The sequence below is a fragment of the Cololabis saira genome, unplaced genomic scaffold (genome assembly GCF_033807715.1).
Source record: "Cololabis saira isolate AMF1-May2022 unplaced genomic scaffold, fColSai1.1 scf106, whole genome shotgun sequence".
NCBI classification, from domain to species: Eukaryota; Metazoa; Chordata; class Actinopteri; order Beloniformes; family Belonidae; genus Cololabis; species Cololabis saira.
Genome location: NW_026906270.1, coordinates 77501 through 95857, shown reverse-complemented (window position 1 = coordinate 95857; position 18357 = coordinate 77501). Strand labels below are relative to the sequence as shown.

The window sequence follows — 18357 nt, the reverse complement described above, 5'->3', positions numbered from 1 at the left end:
CTTATAAAACATTTCAGCCACAAGAGATCTTCGGATCTCAGTACATTCATCTTATAAAACATTTCAGCTACAAGAGATCTTCGGATCTCATTACATTCATCTTATAAAACATTTCAGCCACAAGAGATCTTCGGATCTCAGTACATTCATCTTATAAACATTTCAGCCACAAGAGATCTTCGGATCTCATTACATTCATCTTATAAAACATTTCAGCCACAAGAGATCTTCGGATCTCATTACATTCATCTTATAAAACATTTCAGCCACAAGAGATCTTCGGATCTCATTACATTCATCTTATAAAACATTTCAGCCACAAGAGATCTTCGGATCTCATCACATTCATCTTATAAACATTTCAGCCACCTAACCCTAACCCTAACCCTAACCCTAACCCTGGCCCCAACCCCAACCATAAACTTAAACCTAACCCAAACCATAACCCTAACCCTAACCCAAAACCCTAACCCTAACCCTAACCCTGACCCTAACCCTAACCCTGGCCCCAACCCCAACCATAAACTTAAACCTAACCCAAACCATAACCCTAACCCTAACCCAAAACCCTAACCTTAACCCTAACCCAAATCCTAATTTCAACCTTAACCTTAAAGCAAAACCCTAAACTTAAACTAAACCCTAACCTTAACCCTAATCTTAAGCTACACAAACAAACTCTAACCCGAACCCCAAATCCTAAAAACCGCTCCAAAAAAACCCCCCCTCACCTCTCCTCTCTGAACTATCAACCCACCAACCAAACCCCCCCCCCCCCCCCCCCCCCTTCTTCTCCCCTTCCAAAACTCACAACTGTCCTCTCATATTACACCCACTAGCCACAGACGAAGACACCGGATCCTCCACAATCCGACTGCACGCATAAGGGGTACCCAGTGACCTTGATTCACCATACAGCACATCTCACATCAAAACTCTGAAACTATTCAGAGGTCTCGCACCATACGCTACTGACAAAAGTACTTTAGTGCATACGGATCTCAACTGGATGTACGATGTGAGAGTGCAACACTACCTTCTGCGAACTCTGGTAACGCCTACGAGCGTTAGGAGGCAGTAGCGTATTGGTTTCCCGCAGGGAGCCGTTGAACACAAACCCTAACCCTAACCCTAACCCCTAACCCTAACCCTAACCCTAACCCTAACCCCCTAACCCTAACCCTAACCCTAACCCCTAACCCCTAACCCTAACCCTAACCCTAACCCTAACCTAACCCTAACCCTAACCCTAACCCTAACCCTTTTTAAGGCAAGCTATTGAAAACGTTAGAAAATTGGAGAAAGGTGTCTATGTAGTTGATTTGAGCGACTCATTTCATTATTGGACTCACCAAACCACTTACAGTGTTTCAGGTACAAAATGACTGTTTCTCGCTGAGAAAATGCCAAAAAGCGGATTTCTGTAATAACATTGATTTACCTTCTGATTTTTTAAGGCAAGCTATTGAAAACGTTAGAAAATTGGAGAAAGGAGTCTATGTAGTTGATTTGAGAGCCTCATTTCATTATTGGACTAACCAAACCACTTACAGTGTTTCAGGTACAAAATGACTGTTTCTCGCTGAGAAATTGCCAAATAGCGGATTTCTGTCATAACATTGATTTACCTTCTGATTTTTTAAGGCAAGCTATTGAAAACGTCAGAAAATTGGAGAAAGGAGTCTATGTTGTTGATTTGAGAGACTCATTTCATTATTGGACTCACCAAACCACTTACAGTGTTTCAGGTACAAAATGACTGTTTCTCGCTGAGAAAATGCCAAAAAGCGGATTTCTGTCATAACATTGATTTACCTTCTGATTTTTTAAGGCAAGCTATTGAAAACGTCAGAAAATTGGAGAAAGGAGTCTATGTAGTTGATTTGAGGGACTCATTTCATTATTGGACTCACCAAACCACTTACAGTGTATCAGGTACAAAATGACCGTTTCTCGCTGAGAAAATGCCAAAAAACGGATTTCTGTAATAACATTGTTTTACCTTCTGATTTTTTAAGGCAAGCTATCGAAAACGTTAGAAAATTGGAAAAAGGAGTCTATGTAGTTGATTTGAGAGACTCATTTCATTATTGGACTCACCAAACCACTTACAGTGTTTCAGGTACAAAATGACTGTTTCTCGCTGAGAAAATGCAAAAAAGCGGATTTCTGTCATAACATTGATTTACCTTCTGATTTTTTAAGGCAAGCTATTGAAAACGTCAGAAAATTGGAGAAAGGAGTCTATGTAGTTGATTTGAGGGACTCATTTCATTATTGGACTCACCAAACCACTTACAGTGTTTCAGGTACAAAATGACCGTTTCTCGCTGAGAAAATGCCAAAAAGCGGATTTCTGTCATAACATTGATTTACCTTCTGATTTTTTAAGGCAAGCTATTGAAAACGTTAGAAAATTGGAGAAAGGTGTCTATGTAGTTGATTTGAGCGACTCATTTCATTATTGGACTCACCAAACCACTTACAGTGTTTCAGGTACAAAATGACTGTTTCTCGCTGAGAAAATGCCAAAAAGCGGATTTCTGTAATAACATTGTTTTACCTTCTGATTTTTTAAGGCAAGCTATTGAAAACGTTAGAAAATTGGAAAAAGGAGTCTATGTAGTTGATTTGAGAGACTCATTTCATTATTGGACTTACCAAACCACTTACAGTGTTTCAGGTACAAAATGACTGTTTCTCGCTGAGAAAATGCCAAAAAGCGGATTTCTGTCATAACATTGATTTACCTTCTGATTTTTTAAGGCAAGCTATTGAAAACGTCAGAAAATTGGAGAAAGGAGTCTATGTAGTTGATTTGAGGGACTCATTTCATTATTGGACTCAGCAAACCACTTACAGTGTTTCAGGTACAAAATGACCGTTTCTCGCTGAGAAAATGCCAAAAAGCGGATTTCTGTAATAACATTGTTTTACCTTCTTATTTTTTAAGGCAAGCTATTGAAAACGTCAGAAAATTGGAGAAAGGAGTCTATGTAGTTGATTTGAGAGACTCATTTCATTATTGGACTCACCAAACCACTTACAGTGTTTCAGGTACAAAATGACCGTTTCTCGCTGCGAAAATGCCAAAAAGCGGATTTCTGTAATAACATTGTTTTACCTTCTGATTTTTCAAGGCAAGCTATTGAAAACGTCAGAAAATTGGAGAAGAGAGTCTATGTAGTTTGATTTGAGAGACTCATTTCATTATTGGACTCACCAAACCACTTACAGTGTTTCAGGTACAAAATGACTGTTTCTCGCTGAGAAAATGCCCAAAAGCGGATTTCTGTCATAACATTGATTTACCTTCTGATTTTTTAAGGCAAGCTATTGAAAACGTCAGAAAATTGGAGAAAGGAGTCTATGTAGTTGATTTGAGGGACTCATTTCATTATTGGACTCACCAAACCACTTACAGTGTTTCAGGTACAAAATGACTGTTTCTCGCTGAGAAAATGCCAAAAAGCGGATTTCTGTAATAACATTGTTTTACCTTCTGATTTTTTAAGGCCAGCTATTGAAAACGTCAGAAAATTGGAGAAAGGAGTCTATGTAGTTGATTTGAGGCACTCATTTCATTATTGGACTCACCAAACCACTTACAGTGTTTCAGGTACAAAATGACCGTTTCTCGCTGAGAAAATGCCAAAAAGCGGATTTCTGTAATAACATTGTTTTACCTTCTGATTTTTTAAGGCCAGCTATTGAAAACGTCAGAAAATTGGAGAAAGGAGTCTATGTAGTTGATTTGAGGGACTCATTTCATTATTGGACTCACCAAACCACTTACAGTGTTTCAGGTACAAAATGACCGTTTCTCGCTGAGAAAATGCCAAAAAGCGGATTTCTGTAATAACATTGTTTTACCTTCTGATTTTTCAAGGCAAGCTATTGAAAACGTCAGAAAATTGGAGAAAGGAGTCTATGTAGTTGATTTGAGAGACTCATTTCATTATTGGACTCACCAAACCACTTACAGTGTTTCAGGTACAAAATGACTGTTTCTCGCTGAGAAATTGCCAAAAAGCGGATTTCTGTCATAACATTGATTTACCTTCTGATTTTTTAAGGCAAGCTATTGAAAACGTTAGAAAATTGGAGAAAGGAGTCTATGTAGTTGATTTGAGAGACTCATTTCATTATTGGACTCACCAAACCACTTACAGTGTTTCAGGTTCAAAATGACTGTTTCTCGCTGAGAAACTGCCAAAAAGCGGATTTCTGTAATAACATTGTTTCAAGTGTCTGAGAGAGCTTAGCAAGGGGCCTCGCATTGACCATTACTTCCTTAGAGGTAGGGCAAATCAGTCGAGTGAAGCCCAGTGGCAGGATATTCACCACAGTCCACAGGGTATCAGAACCCCAGACGAAGCTCAATCAAGCACAGATCCATTTATGAACATCAGCCCAGAGCCCATCCAGCCACAGACAGCAGTAGAGCGGAGGCTGACTGGACGAAAACCTCAAATCTTGTGACCTAAATCCTGTCAGAAAAAGGAGTGGGAAACCACAGACACAGACCTCGTCCACCTTTTAGAAGGTCTGAAAGGGGGTGTGGAGAAAAAACTGGACAAGATCGGAGAGACCATTTATAGCTATGGAGCAGAGAGATTTGGTGTGAAACGTGAGAACTTGCAGACACAGAAGGAACCATCTGCTCATCTCAAGTCCAGGAGACAACAAGAGATTCAGAGACTCGTGAAAGAAAGGAGGTGCCTGAGGAAACAATGGAAGAAGGCCACGGAAGTGGAAAGGAAAGGCCTTGGGGCACTACAGGGCGACATCAAGCAGCGTCTGGCAGCACTGCGAAGAGCAGAATGCCTGAGAAGGCAACATAAGAAGAGAGAGCGAACGAGGACTGCCTTCTACAGACATCCCTATAAATTTGTTAAGGACCTCTTTGTCAGGGAGAAATCTGGGACCCTCAAAGTACCCATAAGAGAACTGGAAGAACATCTTCGGAAGACCTACTCCGACAAACAGAGGCATGTGCCAGCCAGCATTCCGGAGGATATGCCACCCATCCAACCACCTGAGCACCAGATGGAAACAAGGCCCCCCACATGGAGCGAAGTTGAGAGCACAGTAAAATGGGCAAGAACAGCTTCAGCCCCGGGGCCCAACGGCATTCCATACAGGGTGTATAAGAACACGCCAGGCGTCTTGAAATACCTCTGGAAGCTTATGAAAGTGGCATGGGAAAAAGGAATGATACCAAAGGCATGGCGACGGGCAGGAGGGATCCTGATTCCCAAAGAGAAGAATTCCTCAACCATCGAGCAGTTTTGCCAGATCAGCCTTCTCAATGTGGAAGGAAAGATTTTCTTCAGTGTCGTGGCCCGTAGGCTCTCAGCATTCCTGCTGGCGAACAACTTTGTTGACACCTCAGTGCAAAAGGCAGGGATAATTGGGTTCTCAGGTTGCTTGGAACACACAAATGTCATCTGGCACCAAGTACAGACGGCCAAGAAGGAGAAGAAAGACCTGCATGTGGTGTTTTTAGATCTTGCCAATGCCTTCGGGTCAGTGCCTCATGAGATCTTGTGGACAGCGTTCAACTTCTTTCAAGTGCCAGAGGGCATCACAAGTCTAGTCAAAGCCTACTTCCAGGATCTCCAATTCTGTGTTACAGCACAGGATAGTACAACTGCCTGGCAGCACCTTGAGATAGGCATTATGGCGGGCTGCACCATCTCGCCACTGGTGTTTACAATGGCAATGGAGCTACTTATTCGTGCATCACGATGGGTGGTTGGAGGAGAACGATTGAGAGCGGGCTCCGTCTTCCCCCAATCAGGGCGTACATGGACGACATGACGACAATAACAACAACGGTCGCATGTACCAAACGTCTGCTGGAGAAACTCCGGGGAAACATCAAATGGGCACGAATGGAGATTAAACCCAGCAAATCCCGTAGCATCTCCATTGTCAAAGGTAAGCTCACCAATGCAAGGTTCTATGTGGACGACCAGCCAATCCCAACAGTTCTGGAGAAGCCTATCAAAAGCCTTGGCCGATGGTATAGCGCAGAACTTAAAGACTCTGAGCAGGTGGAACAACTCAGGCAGGATACAATCAGCGGCCTCAAGCAGATTAACAACACTGCTCTCCCTGGAAAATTGAAGCTATGGTGCTTTAAGTTTGGGCTGCTACCTCGCCTCATGTGGCCAATTTCCATCTATGAGGTCACCTTATCTCATGTCAATCGGCTTGAGAGACTGGTGAATGCCCAAGTGAGGAAGTGGCTTGGACTGCCGAGATGCCTTTCCAGCATAGGCCTGTATGGCAATGGAGCGCTCTCCCTTCCAATCTCAAGCCTGGTGGAGGAGTACAAATGTGCCAAAACAAGGGTGGAAATGACTCTTACAGAATCCCGGGACCCATGCGTCAGAGATGCGGCTCCAAACCTGGCAACAGGGATGAAATGGAAACCATCTGCAGCAGTAGCAGTGGCAAAGACCACCCTCAGACACCGGGATATAGTGGGACGAGTCCAACATGGCAGAGGGGGTCTTGGCCTGGAAGCAACAACACCCGCTTGGCAAAAGGCTACTCCGTCTGAACGGCGACACATGGTGGTTGAGGAGGTGCGCAACCAGGAGGAGGCAGCCAGGTGTGCCAAGGCAGTCTCCCAAGCCCAGCAAGGACGCTGGATGAGGTGGGAGGGTGTGGAGAGGAGGAAAATCACGTGGAATGAGATGTGGAGCATGGAGGCTAATAGGCTCAGCTTCAACATCAGAGCCACTTATGATGTCCTGCCCTCTCCAACCAACCTACATCTCTGGTATGGAGAGGACCCAGCCTGCCTGCAGTGTGCAGCCCCAGCAACCCTCAAACACATCCTGGTGGGTTGCAAGACCAGCCTGACTCAAGGAAGATACACCTGGCGCCATAACCAAGTGTTGAAGGGCTTGGCTGCCGAACTTGAGGACAAGAGGGTCACCATCAACGCCATGCCTTTCAAAACCCAGACCACCCTCCCACGGAAGACAACATTCGTCCGACAAGGGGAGAAACGGAGAACCAAGCCATCACCTCCAAACTCAGGCCCACTGGACACAGCCCGGGATTGGGAAATGCGGGTAGACCTCAGCCAGAGGCTCACTTTCCCGCCAGAAATCGCAGCAACCAACCTGCGCCCAGATTTGGTCCTCTGGTCCAAGTCCTGCCGGCGTGTCTTCATTGTGGAGCTGACTGTCCCGTGGGAGGATAACATCGACGAAGCATTCGAAAGAAAAAGGCTGCGTTATGCTAACCTAGCAGCTGATGCTGAGGCGCGGGGATGGAACGTAAAGGTGTGGCCAGTGGAGGTTGGCTGCCGAGGCTTTGTAGCCAGGTCCACCACACGGCTCCTGAAGGAAGTTGGGATCAGAGGACAGGCCCAGCGGAAGGCAATAAAAGAACTTGCCAAAGCAGCCGAACGGAGCAGTCACTGGCTGTGGCTGAAACGGAGGGATGCAACATGGGCTGTTTGATGACCACGGGGTGCCACCATATGACACACACCCAGGTCTGTTCAGCCTGTGGCAGGCCAACCTTGGAAGAGGGTGTATTGTGTTAAGAGGCCGAAACACCTGATGAAGACAAGGCACACAACTGATGACGTGTAGATTTGGTGGTGCCCCGCGATCCTGTCCAAACTCCACCCCACAGTCATGTCCGATAGGAGTTATCGTGCTGATATATTTTAGGGATATTAACAGCTAGTCCTATTAAGAATCCTACCTTCTGATTTTTTAAGGCAAGCTATTGAAAACGTCAGAAAATTGGAGAAAGGAGTCTTTGTAGTTGATTTGAGGGACTCATTTCATTATTGGACTCACCAAACCACTTACAGTGTTTCAGGTACAAAATGACCGTTTCTCGCTGAGAAAATGCCAAAAAGCGGATTTCTGTCATAACATTGATTTACCTTCTGATTTTTTAAGACAAGCTATTGAAAACGTTAGAAAATTGGAGAAAGGTGTCTATGTAGTTGATTTGAGCGACTCATTTCATTATTGGACTCACCAAACCACTTACAGTGTTTCAGGTACAAAATGACTGTTTCTCGCTGAGAAAATGCCAAAAAGCGGATTTCTGTCATAACATTGATTTACCTTCTGATTTTTCAAGGCAAGCTATTGAAAACGTCAGAAAATTGGAGAAATGAGTCTATGTAGTTGATTTGAGAGACTCATTTCATTATTGGACTCACCAAATCCCTTACAGTGTTTCAGGTACAAAATGACTGTTTCTCGCTGAGAAAATGCCAAAAAGCGGATTTCATTCATTCATTCAATTTTATTTATATAGCGTCTAATACAACAGATGTTGTCTCTAGACGCTTTCCAGAGATCCAGAACATGAACATAAACATAAACATAAACATAAACATAAACATAAACCCCCGAGCAATTATTATATAAACAATGGCAGGTAAAAACTCCCTTAGTGGGAGAAAAGCCTTAAGCCAAACAGTGGCAAGGAAAAACTCCCCTTTAGGAGGGAAGAAACCTTGAGCAGGACCAGGCTCATAAGGGGGGACCCTCCTGCCGAAGGCCAGACTGGGGGAGTCAGGGACGTCGACAGCACACAGCAGGCAGGTGGAAGCAGCAGCGGGATGACCAGAGGTGGGGGGGGGGGGGGGCGTCAGCAGCACACAACAGTCATGTGGAAGCAGCAGCGGGATGACCAGAGGGGGGGGGGGGGGCATCAGCAGCACACAACAGTCATGTGGAAGCAGCAGCGGGATGACCAGAGGGGGGGGGGGGGTGCAGGCAGGCGGAAGCAGCAACAGCAGACATCCACGTAGGCAGGTGGAAGAAGCAATGGGATGACCAGAGGGGGGGAGGGCCGGGAACACAGGCCAGAACGCAGCTCCTGAGGCTCCGGCCTGCAAACATACACAAAAGAGAAAAAAGGGGGGCCGGCACAAGAAACTACAGGAACAATGGACAAAAATGATAGCTATGAGATATTTATAATAAATAAAAATGGTAATGGAGAAGAGAGGCAGGGAAAAGGAGAGGAGAAGAAGGGTGAGAGGCACCGCCCAGCGGATCATGTCGGTGCCCCCCTGCAGCATAAGCCTATAGCAGCATATCTACCGCGAAGCTATATTTGAGACTAACTATTATAGTTTTGTTCTATAGCTGCGACAATGACTACTGACTCTAACACACTAAAGTTTACACTACCTAGAGATTTACCAACACCAGCTAGAGGTTTACTTAACACTAACTATAAGCTTTACTAAACAGAAAGGTTTTAAGTTTAGTTTTAAAGGTGGAGGTGGTGTCAGCCTCCTTAACCCAGATTGGAAGTTGGTTCCAAAGTAATGGTGCCTGATAGCAGAACGCCCGCCCTCCAAATCTACATTTAGATACTCTAGGAACTACGAGTAAACCTGCACCCTGGGAGCGGAGAGCTCGGCCAGGAACATAAGGCACTATCAAATCTTGTAAATACTGCGGAGCTAAGCCGTTTTGGGCTTTATATGCAAGTAATAAAATTTTAAATTGAATTCTGAATTTTACAGGTAGCCAATGGAGCGACGCTAACACTGGAGAGACGTGGTCTCTCCTGCGAATTCCTGTCAGTACTCGTGCTGCTGCATTCTGGATCAGCTGGAGCCTATTCAGCAAATTACTTGGACATCCTGCTAACAACACATTACAGTAATCCAGTCTAGAAGATACAAACGCATGAACTAGTTTCTCTGCATCCCTCTGCGAGAGGATTTTCCTAATTTTTGCAATATTACGGAGATGGAAAAACGCTATTTTACAAACCTGATTAACATATGGTTTAAACGACAAATCCTGATCGAAAACAACACCAAGGTTTCTCACAGTTGCACTGGAAGCCATCGCAACACCATCTAATCCCTTCCTAAGATGCTCTGGACCAAGAATGATAACCTCTGTTTTATCTGAATTTAGAAGCAAGACATTTCTGGACATCCAGTCCTTGATGTCCCTAAGACATGCCTGAAGTTTAACTAACGGTTCTGTTTCATCCGGCTTCATAGACAAGTAGAGCTGCGTATCATCAGCATAACAATGAAAGTGTATGCCGTGATTCTGGATTATACTTCCCAACGGCTGCATGTATAAACTGAACAAGACTGGCCCTAGCACTGAACCCTGCGGAACACCATAACAGACCCTCGACTGTTCTGAAGAAACCTCATGTACATGAACAAACTGGAACCTGTCAGATAGATATGATTTAAACCAACGTAGAGCTGTCCCTTTAATCCCAACAACATGCTCTAACCTGTGCAGTAAAATGCCATGGTCAACAGTGTCAAAAGCAGCACTGAGGTCCAGTAAAACCAATATGGACACTAATCCCTTATCTGAGGCCATAAGAAGGTCATTCGTAACTCGAACCAGTGCTGTCTCTGTGCTATGATGCATTCTGAACCCTGACTGAAAGACTTCAAACAGATCATTTCTATACAAATAGTCACATAACTGGCTTGAAACTGCCTTTTCCAGAATTTTAGATACAAATGGAAGGTTAGAAATTGGCCTATAATTAGCTAAGGTGTCTGGGTCAAGGGAAGGTTTTTTAAGTAAAGGTTTAATTACTGCCACTTTGAAAACCTGTGGTACATATCCTAAGCTTAGGGATAGGTTGATTTGATCCAGTATTGTCACACCAATAAGAGAAAAAACATTTTTGAATAGTCGAGTCGGGATGGGGTCTAACATACATGTGGTAGACTTAGCTCTATTAACGAGTGAGGTCAGCTCAGGGAGGTCTATAGGATCAAAACAGTCTAGAGACAAGTCAGAGCCTAGGGAAGTCGCTAAAGCTGAAGAAACGCCCACAACCGGCTGGTTGATTTCTTCTCTAATTCTCGTGATTTTACTGTTAAAGAAGCTCATAAAGTCCTCACTACTGAGAGCTGCAGGAATACACGGCTCCACAGAGCTGTGACTCTTTGTCAGCCTGGCTACAGTGCTGAACAGAAAACGTGGGTTACTTTTGTTATCCTCTATCAACGTTGAATAATAAGCTGTTCTTGCTTTGCGAATGGCTTTTTTATATACTATTAGAATATCTTTCCATTCACGATAAGAGTCTACAGACCTACAAGAGTACCACTTCCTTTCCATTTTACGCACGCTTTGTTTCAACATGCGAATATCTGAATTGTACCAGGGAGTTAAGCTCCTGTGGCTAGAAACCCTCCTTTTCAAAGGAGCAACTTCATCTAAAGCTGAGTGCAACAGATCAGCAGTGTTACTAACAAGAGAATCAACATCAGAGGTAGAACCCAGGTCACTGGCCTCTATTGCTTCAGTAGAGATTTCTGTCATAACATTGATTTACCTTCTGATTTTTTAAGGCAAGCTATTGAAAACGTCAGAAAATTGGAGAAAGGAGTCTATGTAGTTGATTTGAGGGACTGATTTCATTATTGGACTCACCAAACCACTTACAGTGTTTCAGGTACAAAATGACTGTTTCTCGCTGAGAAAATGCCAAAAAGCGGATTTCTGTCATAACATTGATTTACCTTCTGATTTTTCAAGGCAAGCTATTGAAAACGTCAGAAAATTGGAGAAAGGAGTCTATATAGTTGATTTGAGCGACTCATTTCATTATTGGACTCACCAAACCACTTACAGTGTTTCAGGTACAAAATGACTGTTTCTCGCTGAGAAAATGCCAAAAAGCGGATTTCTGTCATAACATTGATTTACCTTCTGATTTTTTAAGGCAAGCTATTGAAAACGTTAGAAAATTGGAGAAAGGTGTCTATGTATTTGATTTGAGAGACTCATTTCATTATTGGACTCACCAAACCACTTACAGTGTTTCAGGTACAAAATGACTGTTTCTCGCTGAGAAAATGCCAAAAAGCGGATTTCTGTCATAACATTGATTTACCTTCTGATTTTTTAAGGCAAGCTATTGAAAACGTCAGAAAATTGGAGAAAGGAGTCTAAGTAGTTGATTTGAGAGACTCATTTCATTATTGGACTCACCAAACCACTTACAGTGTTTCAGGTACAAAATGACTGTTTCTCGCTGAGAAACTGCCAAAAAGCGGATTTCTGTCATAACATTGATTTACCTTCTGATTTTTTAAGGCAAGCTATTGAAAACGTCAGAAAATTGGAGAAAAGAGTCTATGTAGTTTGATTTGAGAGACTCATTTCATTATTGGACTCACCAAACCACTTACAGTGTTTCAGGTACAAAATGACCGTTTCTCGCTGAGAAAATGCCAAAAAGCGGATTTCTGTAATAACATTGTTTTACCTTCTGATTTTTTAAGGCAAGCTATTGAAAACGTTAGAAAATTGGAAAAAGGAGTCTATGTAGTTGATTTGAGAGACTCATTTCATTATTGGACTCACCAAACCACTTACAGTGTTTCAGGTACAAAATGACTGTTTCTCGCTGAGAAAATGCAAAAAAGCGGATTTCTGTCATAACATTGATTTACCTTCTGATTTTTTAAGGCAAGCTATTGAAAACGTCAGAAAATTGGAGAAAGGAGTCTATGTAGTTGATTTGAGGGACTCATTTCATTATTGGACTCACCAAACCACTTACAGTGTTTCAGGTACAAAATGACCGTTTCTCGCTGAGAAAATGCCAAAAAGCGGATTTCTGTCATAACATTGTTTTACCTTCTGATTTTTTAAGGCAAGCTATTGAAAACGTTAGAAAATTGGAGAAAGGTGTCTATGTAGTTGATTTGAGCGACTCATTTCATTATTGGACTCACCAAACCACTTACAGTGTTTCAGGTACAAAATGACTGTTTCTCGCTGAGAAAATGCAAAAAAGCGGATTTCTGTCATAACATTGACTTACCTTCTGATTTTTCAAGGCAAGCTATTGAAAACGTCAGAAAATTGGAGAAAGGAGTCTATGTAGTTGATTTGAGGGACTCATTTCATTATTGGACTCACCAAACCACTTACAGTGTTTCAGGTACAAAATGACCGTTTCTCGCTGAGAAAATGCCAAAAAACGGATTTCTGTAATAACATTGTTTTACCTTCTGATTTTTTAAGGCAAGCTATCGAAAACGTTAGAAAATTGGAAAAAGGAGTCTATGTAGTTGATTTGAGAGACTCATTTCATTATTGGACTCACCAAACCACTTACAGTGTTTCAGGTACAAAATGACTGTTTCTCGCTGAGAAAATGCAAAAAAGCAGATTTCTGTCATAACATTGATTTACCTTCTGATTTTTTAAGGCAAGCTATTGAAAACATCAGAAAATTGGAGAAAGGAGTCTATGTAGTTGATTTGAGGGACTCATTTCATTATTGGACTCACCAAACCACTTACAGTGTTTCAGGTACAAAATGACCGTTTCTCGCTGAGAAAATGCCAAAAAGCGGATTTCTGTCATAACATTGATTTACCTTCTGATTTTTTAAGGCAAGCTATTGAAAACGTTAGAAAATTGGAGAAAGGTGTCTATGTAGTTGATTTGAGCGACTCATTTCATTATTGGACTCACCAAACCACTTACAGTGTTTCAGGTACAAAATGACTGTTTCTCGCTGAGAAAATGCCAAAAAGCGGATTTCTGTCATAACATTGATTTACCTTCTGATTTTTTAAAGCAAGCTATTGAAAACGTCAGAAAATTGGAGAAAGGAGTCTATGTAGTTGATTTGAGGGACTCATTTCATTATTGGACTCACCAAACCACTTACAGTGTTTCAGGTACAAAATGACAGTTTCTCGCTGAGAAAATGCCAAAAAGCGGATTTCTGTCATAACATTGATTTACCTTCTGATTTTTTAAGGCAAGCTATTGAAAACGTTAGAAAATTGGAGAAAGGTGTCTATGTAGTTGATTTGAGCGACTCATTTCATTATTGGACTCACCAAACCACTTACAGTGTTTCAGGTACAAAATGACTGTTTCTCGCTGGGAAAATGCCAAAAAGCGGATTTCTGTCATAACATTGATTTACCTTCTGATTTTTCAAGGCAAGCTATTGAAAACGTCAGAAAATTGGAGAAATGAGTCTATGTAGTTGATTTGAGAGACTCATTTCATTATTGGACTCACCAAACCACTTACAGTGTTTCAGGTACAAAATGACTGTTTCTCGCTGAGAAAATGCCAAAAAGCGGATTTCTGTCATAACATTGATTTACCTTCTGATTTTTCAAGGCAAGCTATTGAAAACGTCAGAAAATTGGAGAAAGGAGTCTATGTAGTTGATTTGAGAGACTCATTTCATTATTGGACTCACCAAACCACTTACAGTGTTTCAGGTACAAAATGACCGTTTCTCGCTGAGAAAATGCCAAAAAGCGGATTTCTGTAATAACATTGTTTTACCTTCTGATTTTTTAAGGCAAGCTATTGAAAACGTCAGAAAATTGGAGAAAGGCGTCTATGTAGTTGATATGAGGGACTCATTTCATTATTGGACTCACCAAACCACTTACAGTGTTTCAGTTACAAAATGACTGTTTCTCGCTGAGAAAATGCCAAAAAGCGGATTTCTGTCATAACATTGATTTACCTTCTGATTTTTTAAGGCAAGCTATTGAAAACGTCAGAAAATTGGAGAAAGGAGTCTATGTAGTTGATTTGAGAGACTCATTTCATTATTGGACTCACCAAACCACTTACAGTGTTTCAGGTACAAAATGACAGTTTCTCGCTGAGAAAATGCCAAAAAGCGGATTTCTGTAATAACATTGATTTACCTTCTGATTTTTTAAGGCAAGCTATTGAAAACGTCAGAAAATTGGATAAAGGAGTCTATGTAGTTGATTTGAGGGACTCATTTCATTATTGGACTCACCAAACCACTTACAGTGTTTCAGGTACAAAATGACCGTTTCTCGCTGAGAAAATGCCAAAAAGCGGATTTCTGTCATAACATTGATTTACCTTCTGATTTTTCAAGGCAAGCTATTGAAAACGTCAGAAAATTGGAGAAAGGAGTCTATGTAGTTGATTTGAGAGACTCATTTCATTATTGGACTCACCAAACCACACACACACACACACACATACACACAGCTGTGATAAATGTCACGCAAAAACCAGCCTCCCTGTCTTACTGGGGCAAGATCTTTCCACAGAAAGAGGGGAGGAAAATTTGGGAAAGGTGGAAATTGAAGGGAAACAGCATTGAGGCTGAGGATAACGACTTCAAAATAAGACACAATAAAATATTTACAAATGTGATTTTGCACCAATTCGACAGGGAGGTTAGTAGGGATTGTGATATCTGCGGTTTATTCCCGGAGACTCTGCTACACATGTATGACGTGTGTCCTGAGCTGACCAGTTTTCTGGGCGCGTTGAAAAAATGTTTGGTCGATAAATTGGGAATGGTGTGGGATGGGAGGGATTCGTGGGAGTTTTTTCTTTTGTTTGGGGAATGGGAACACAGTAAGGTGAAGAATGTAGCCTTATGTAAATTCCTATTAAGCCATGCCCGATGGGCTATAAAGACACGCAGGAACATAGCACACTTCGAACAAAGAGTTGTTGAAATTTGGCCCATATTCCAAAATATAGTGAAAAATCAAATTACATTTCGTTTAATTCATGGAGACGAGAAATTTGAACGGTCTTTTGTGGAAAATGGTAATCTTCTGTCCCTGGACAGGGATAAAAGAATTATATGGAAATGGTGAAGGGGTTGTGCGGTTGTTGGCGGTGTCATGTATGTGATTAAGTGGGATTGTAAATAGCTAGGAGTACATGGTGATTAGGAGCTCGTAGAGTGAGAACTGTGTGCAGTTGATAGGAATTTTCTGTGTGTTAATTTTGCTAAATGGGTGATGTTTTGTTCTTTAAACATGACTGTGTAATCATGGAGGTTTTTATTTTGGGAGCTCGAATGTAATATTTTGTTTTTTCTTTCTTTGATGGGAAAAAGAGACCCAATTGTTGTTATACGGTATGATGAAAATATTTGTTTTCAAAGCAAAATGTAAACAAAAGTATATTTTTTAAAATAAAAAATGTAAAATATATTTTCACAATAAAAGACAAAAAAAAAATCTCGTCTGATCTCGGAAGCTAAGCAGGGTCGGGCCTGGTTAGTACTTGGATGGGAGACCGCCTGGGAATACAAGGTGCTGTAAGCTTTTTCAACCAGCAGAGAACGCTCTCGCTTAATCTACCCACACATATTTCAACGTGGTAACAGCGACAGCTCACGTCCTAAAGTGTTTTGCACATGGTTAAGGCACTTTAATTCCAAACAAATAAAACCAACAAATCAATGACTTATATTCTATGACTTATCTTCAACTCCACATAAGAGGTATTTCAAGCAGGAGCTTCTGCTTACGGCCATACCAGCCTGGATGCACCCGATCTCGTCTGATCTCTGAAGCTAAGCAGGCTAGGGCCTGGTTAGTACTTGGATGGGAGACCGCCTGGGAATACCAGGTGCTGTAAGCTTTTTCAACCAGCAGAGAGCGCTCTCGCTTAATCTACCCACACATATTTCAACGTGGTAACAGCGACAGCTCACGTCCTAAAGTGTTTTGCACATGGTTAAGGCACTTTAACTCCAACAAATAAGCGCTTCTAAATTATTATCACCAACAAATCAATGACTTATATTATATGACTTATCTTCAACTCCATATAAGAGGTATTTCAAGCTCCAGCTTCTGCTTACGGCCATACCAGCCTGGATGCGCCCGATCTCGTCTGATCTCGGAAGCTAAGCAGGGTCGGGCCTGGTTAGTACTTGGATGGGAGACCGACTGGGAATACCAGGTGCTGTAAGCTTTTTCAACCAGCAGAGAACGCTCTCGCTTAATCTACCCACACATATTTCAACGTGGTAACAGCGACAGCTCACGTCCTAAAGTGTTTTGCACATGGTTAAGGCACTTTAATTCCAAACAAATAAAACCAACAAATCAATGACTTACATTCTATGACTTATCTTCAACTCCATATAAGAGGTATTTCAAGCTGCAGCTTCTGCTTACGGCCATACCAGCCTGGATGCGCCCGATCTCGTCTGATCTCGGAAGCTAAGCAGGGTCGGGCCTGGTTAGTACTTGGATGGGAGACCGCCTGGGAATACCAGGTGCTGTAAGCATTTTCAACCAGCAGAGAGCGCTCTCGCTTAATCTACCCACACATATTTCAACGTGGTAACAGCGACAGCTCACGTCCAAAAGTGTTTTTCACATGGTTAAGGCACTTTAACTCCAACAAATAAGCGCTTCTAAATTATTATCACCAACAAATCAATGACTTATATTATATGACTTATCTTCAACTCCATATAAGAGGTATTACAAGCAGCAGCTTCTGCTTACGGCCATACCAGCCTGGATGCGCCCGATCTCGTCTGATCTCGGAAGCTAAGCAGGGTCGGGCCTGCTTAGTACTTGGATGGGAGACCACCTGGGAATACCAGGTGCTGTAAGCTTTTTCAACCAGCAGAGAGCGCTCTCGCTTAATCTACCCACACATATTTCAACGTGGTAACAGCGACAGCTCACGTCCAAAAGTGTTTTTTACATGGTTAAGGCACTTTAACTCCAACAAATAAGCGCTTCTAAATTATTATCACCAACAAATCAATGACTTATATTATATGACTTATCTTCAACTCCATATAAGAGGTATTTCAAGCAGCAGCTTCAGCTTACGGCCATACCAGCCTGGATGCGCCCGATCTCGTCTGATCTCGGAAGCTAAGCAGGGTCGGGCCTGGTTAGTACTTGGATGGGAGACCGCCTGGGAATACCAGGTGCTGTAAGCTTTTTCAACCAGCAGAGAACGCTCTCGCTTAATCTACCCACACATATTTCAACGTGGTAACAGCGACAGCTCACGTCCTAAAGTGTTTTGCACATGGTTAAGGCACTTTAACTCCAACAAATAAAACCAACAAATCAATGACTTATATTCTATGACTTATCTTCAACTCCATATAAGAGGTATTATAAGCTGCACCTTCTGCTTACGGCCATACCAGCCTGGATGCGCCCGATCTCGTCTGATCTCGGAAGCTAAGCAGGGTCGGGCCTGGTTAGTACTTGGATGGGAGACCGCCTGGGAATAGCAGGTGCTGTAAGCTTTTTCAACCAGCAGAGAACGCTCTCGCTTAATCTACCCACACATATTTCAACGTGGTAACAGCGACAGCTCCTGTCCTAAAGTGTTTTGCACATGGTTAAGGCACTTTAACTCCAACAAATAAAACCAACAAATCAATGACTTATATTCTATGACTTATCTTCAACTCCATATAAGAGGTATTTCAAACTGCAGCTTCTGCTTACGGCCATACCAGCCTGGATGCGCCCGATCTCGTCTGATCTTGGAAGCTAAGCAGGGTCGGGCCTAGTTAGTACTCGGATGGGAGACCGCC

The 18357-nt window shown here is 42.3% G+C and overlaps 7 non-coding genes across 7 annotated transcripts in view; all 7 read left to right on the top strand.

Moving 5' to 3' along the window:
- The first annotated feature begins 16299 nt into the window (after positions 1 to 16299).
- On the top strand, positions 16300 to 16418 carry LOC133438384 (5S ribosomal RNA). Its single transcript, XR_009781545.1, has one exon. It is a non-coding gene; the product is annotated as a 5S ribosomal RNA (ribosomal RNA).
- A 217-nt stretch (positions 16419 to 16635) lies between these two features.
- On the top strand, positions 16636 to 16754 carry LOC133438387 (5S ribosomal RNA). Its single transcript, XR_009781548.1, has one exon. It is a non-coding gene; the product is annotated as a 5S ribosomal RNA (ribosomal RNA).
- Positions 16755 to 16954: 200 nt separating this feature from the next.
- On the top strand, positions 16955 to 17073 carry LOC133438532 (5S ribosomal RNA). Its single transcript, XR_009781677.1, has one exon. It is a non-coding gene; the product is annotated as a 5S ribosomal RNA (ribosomal RNA).
- Positions 17074 to 17290: 217 nt separating this feature from the next.
- LOC133438415 (5S ribosomal RNA) lies at positions 17291 to 17409 on the top strand. Its single transcript, XR_009781574.1, has one exon. It is a non-coding gene; the product is annotated as a 5S ribosomal RNA (ribosomal RNA).
- Positions 17410 to 17626: 217 nt separating this feature from the next.
- Positions 17627 to 17745, top strand: LOC133438523 (5S ribosomal RNA). Its single transcript, XR_009781668.1, has one exon. It is a non-coding gene; the product is annotated as a 5S ribosomal RNA (ribosomal RNA).
- A 199-nt stretch (positions 17746 to 17944) lies between these two features.
- On the top strand, positions 17945 to 18063 carry LOC133438413 (5S ribosomal RNA). Its single transcript, XR_009781572.1, has one exon. It is a non-coding gene; the product is annotated as a 5S ribosomal RNA (ribosomal RNA).
- A 199-nt stretch (positions 18064 to 18262) lies between these two features.
- LOC133438473 (5S ribosomal RNA) overlaps positions 18263 to 18357 on the top strand; it is a 119-nt gene continuing 24 nt past the window's right edge. The window contains exon 1 of the ribosomal RNA XR_009781629.1: positions 18263 to 18357. This exon is cut by the window's right edge and continues 24 nt beyond it. This is a non-coding gene — a ribosomal RNA (5S ribosomal RNA).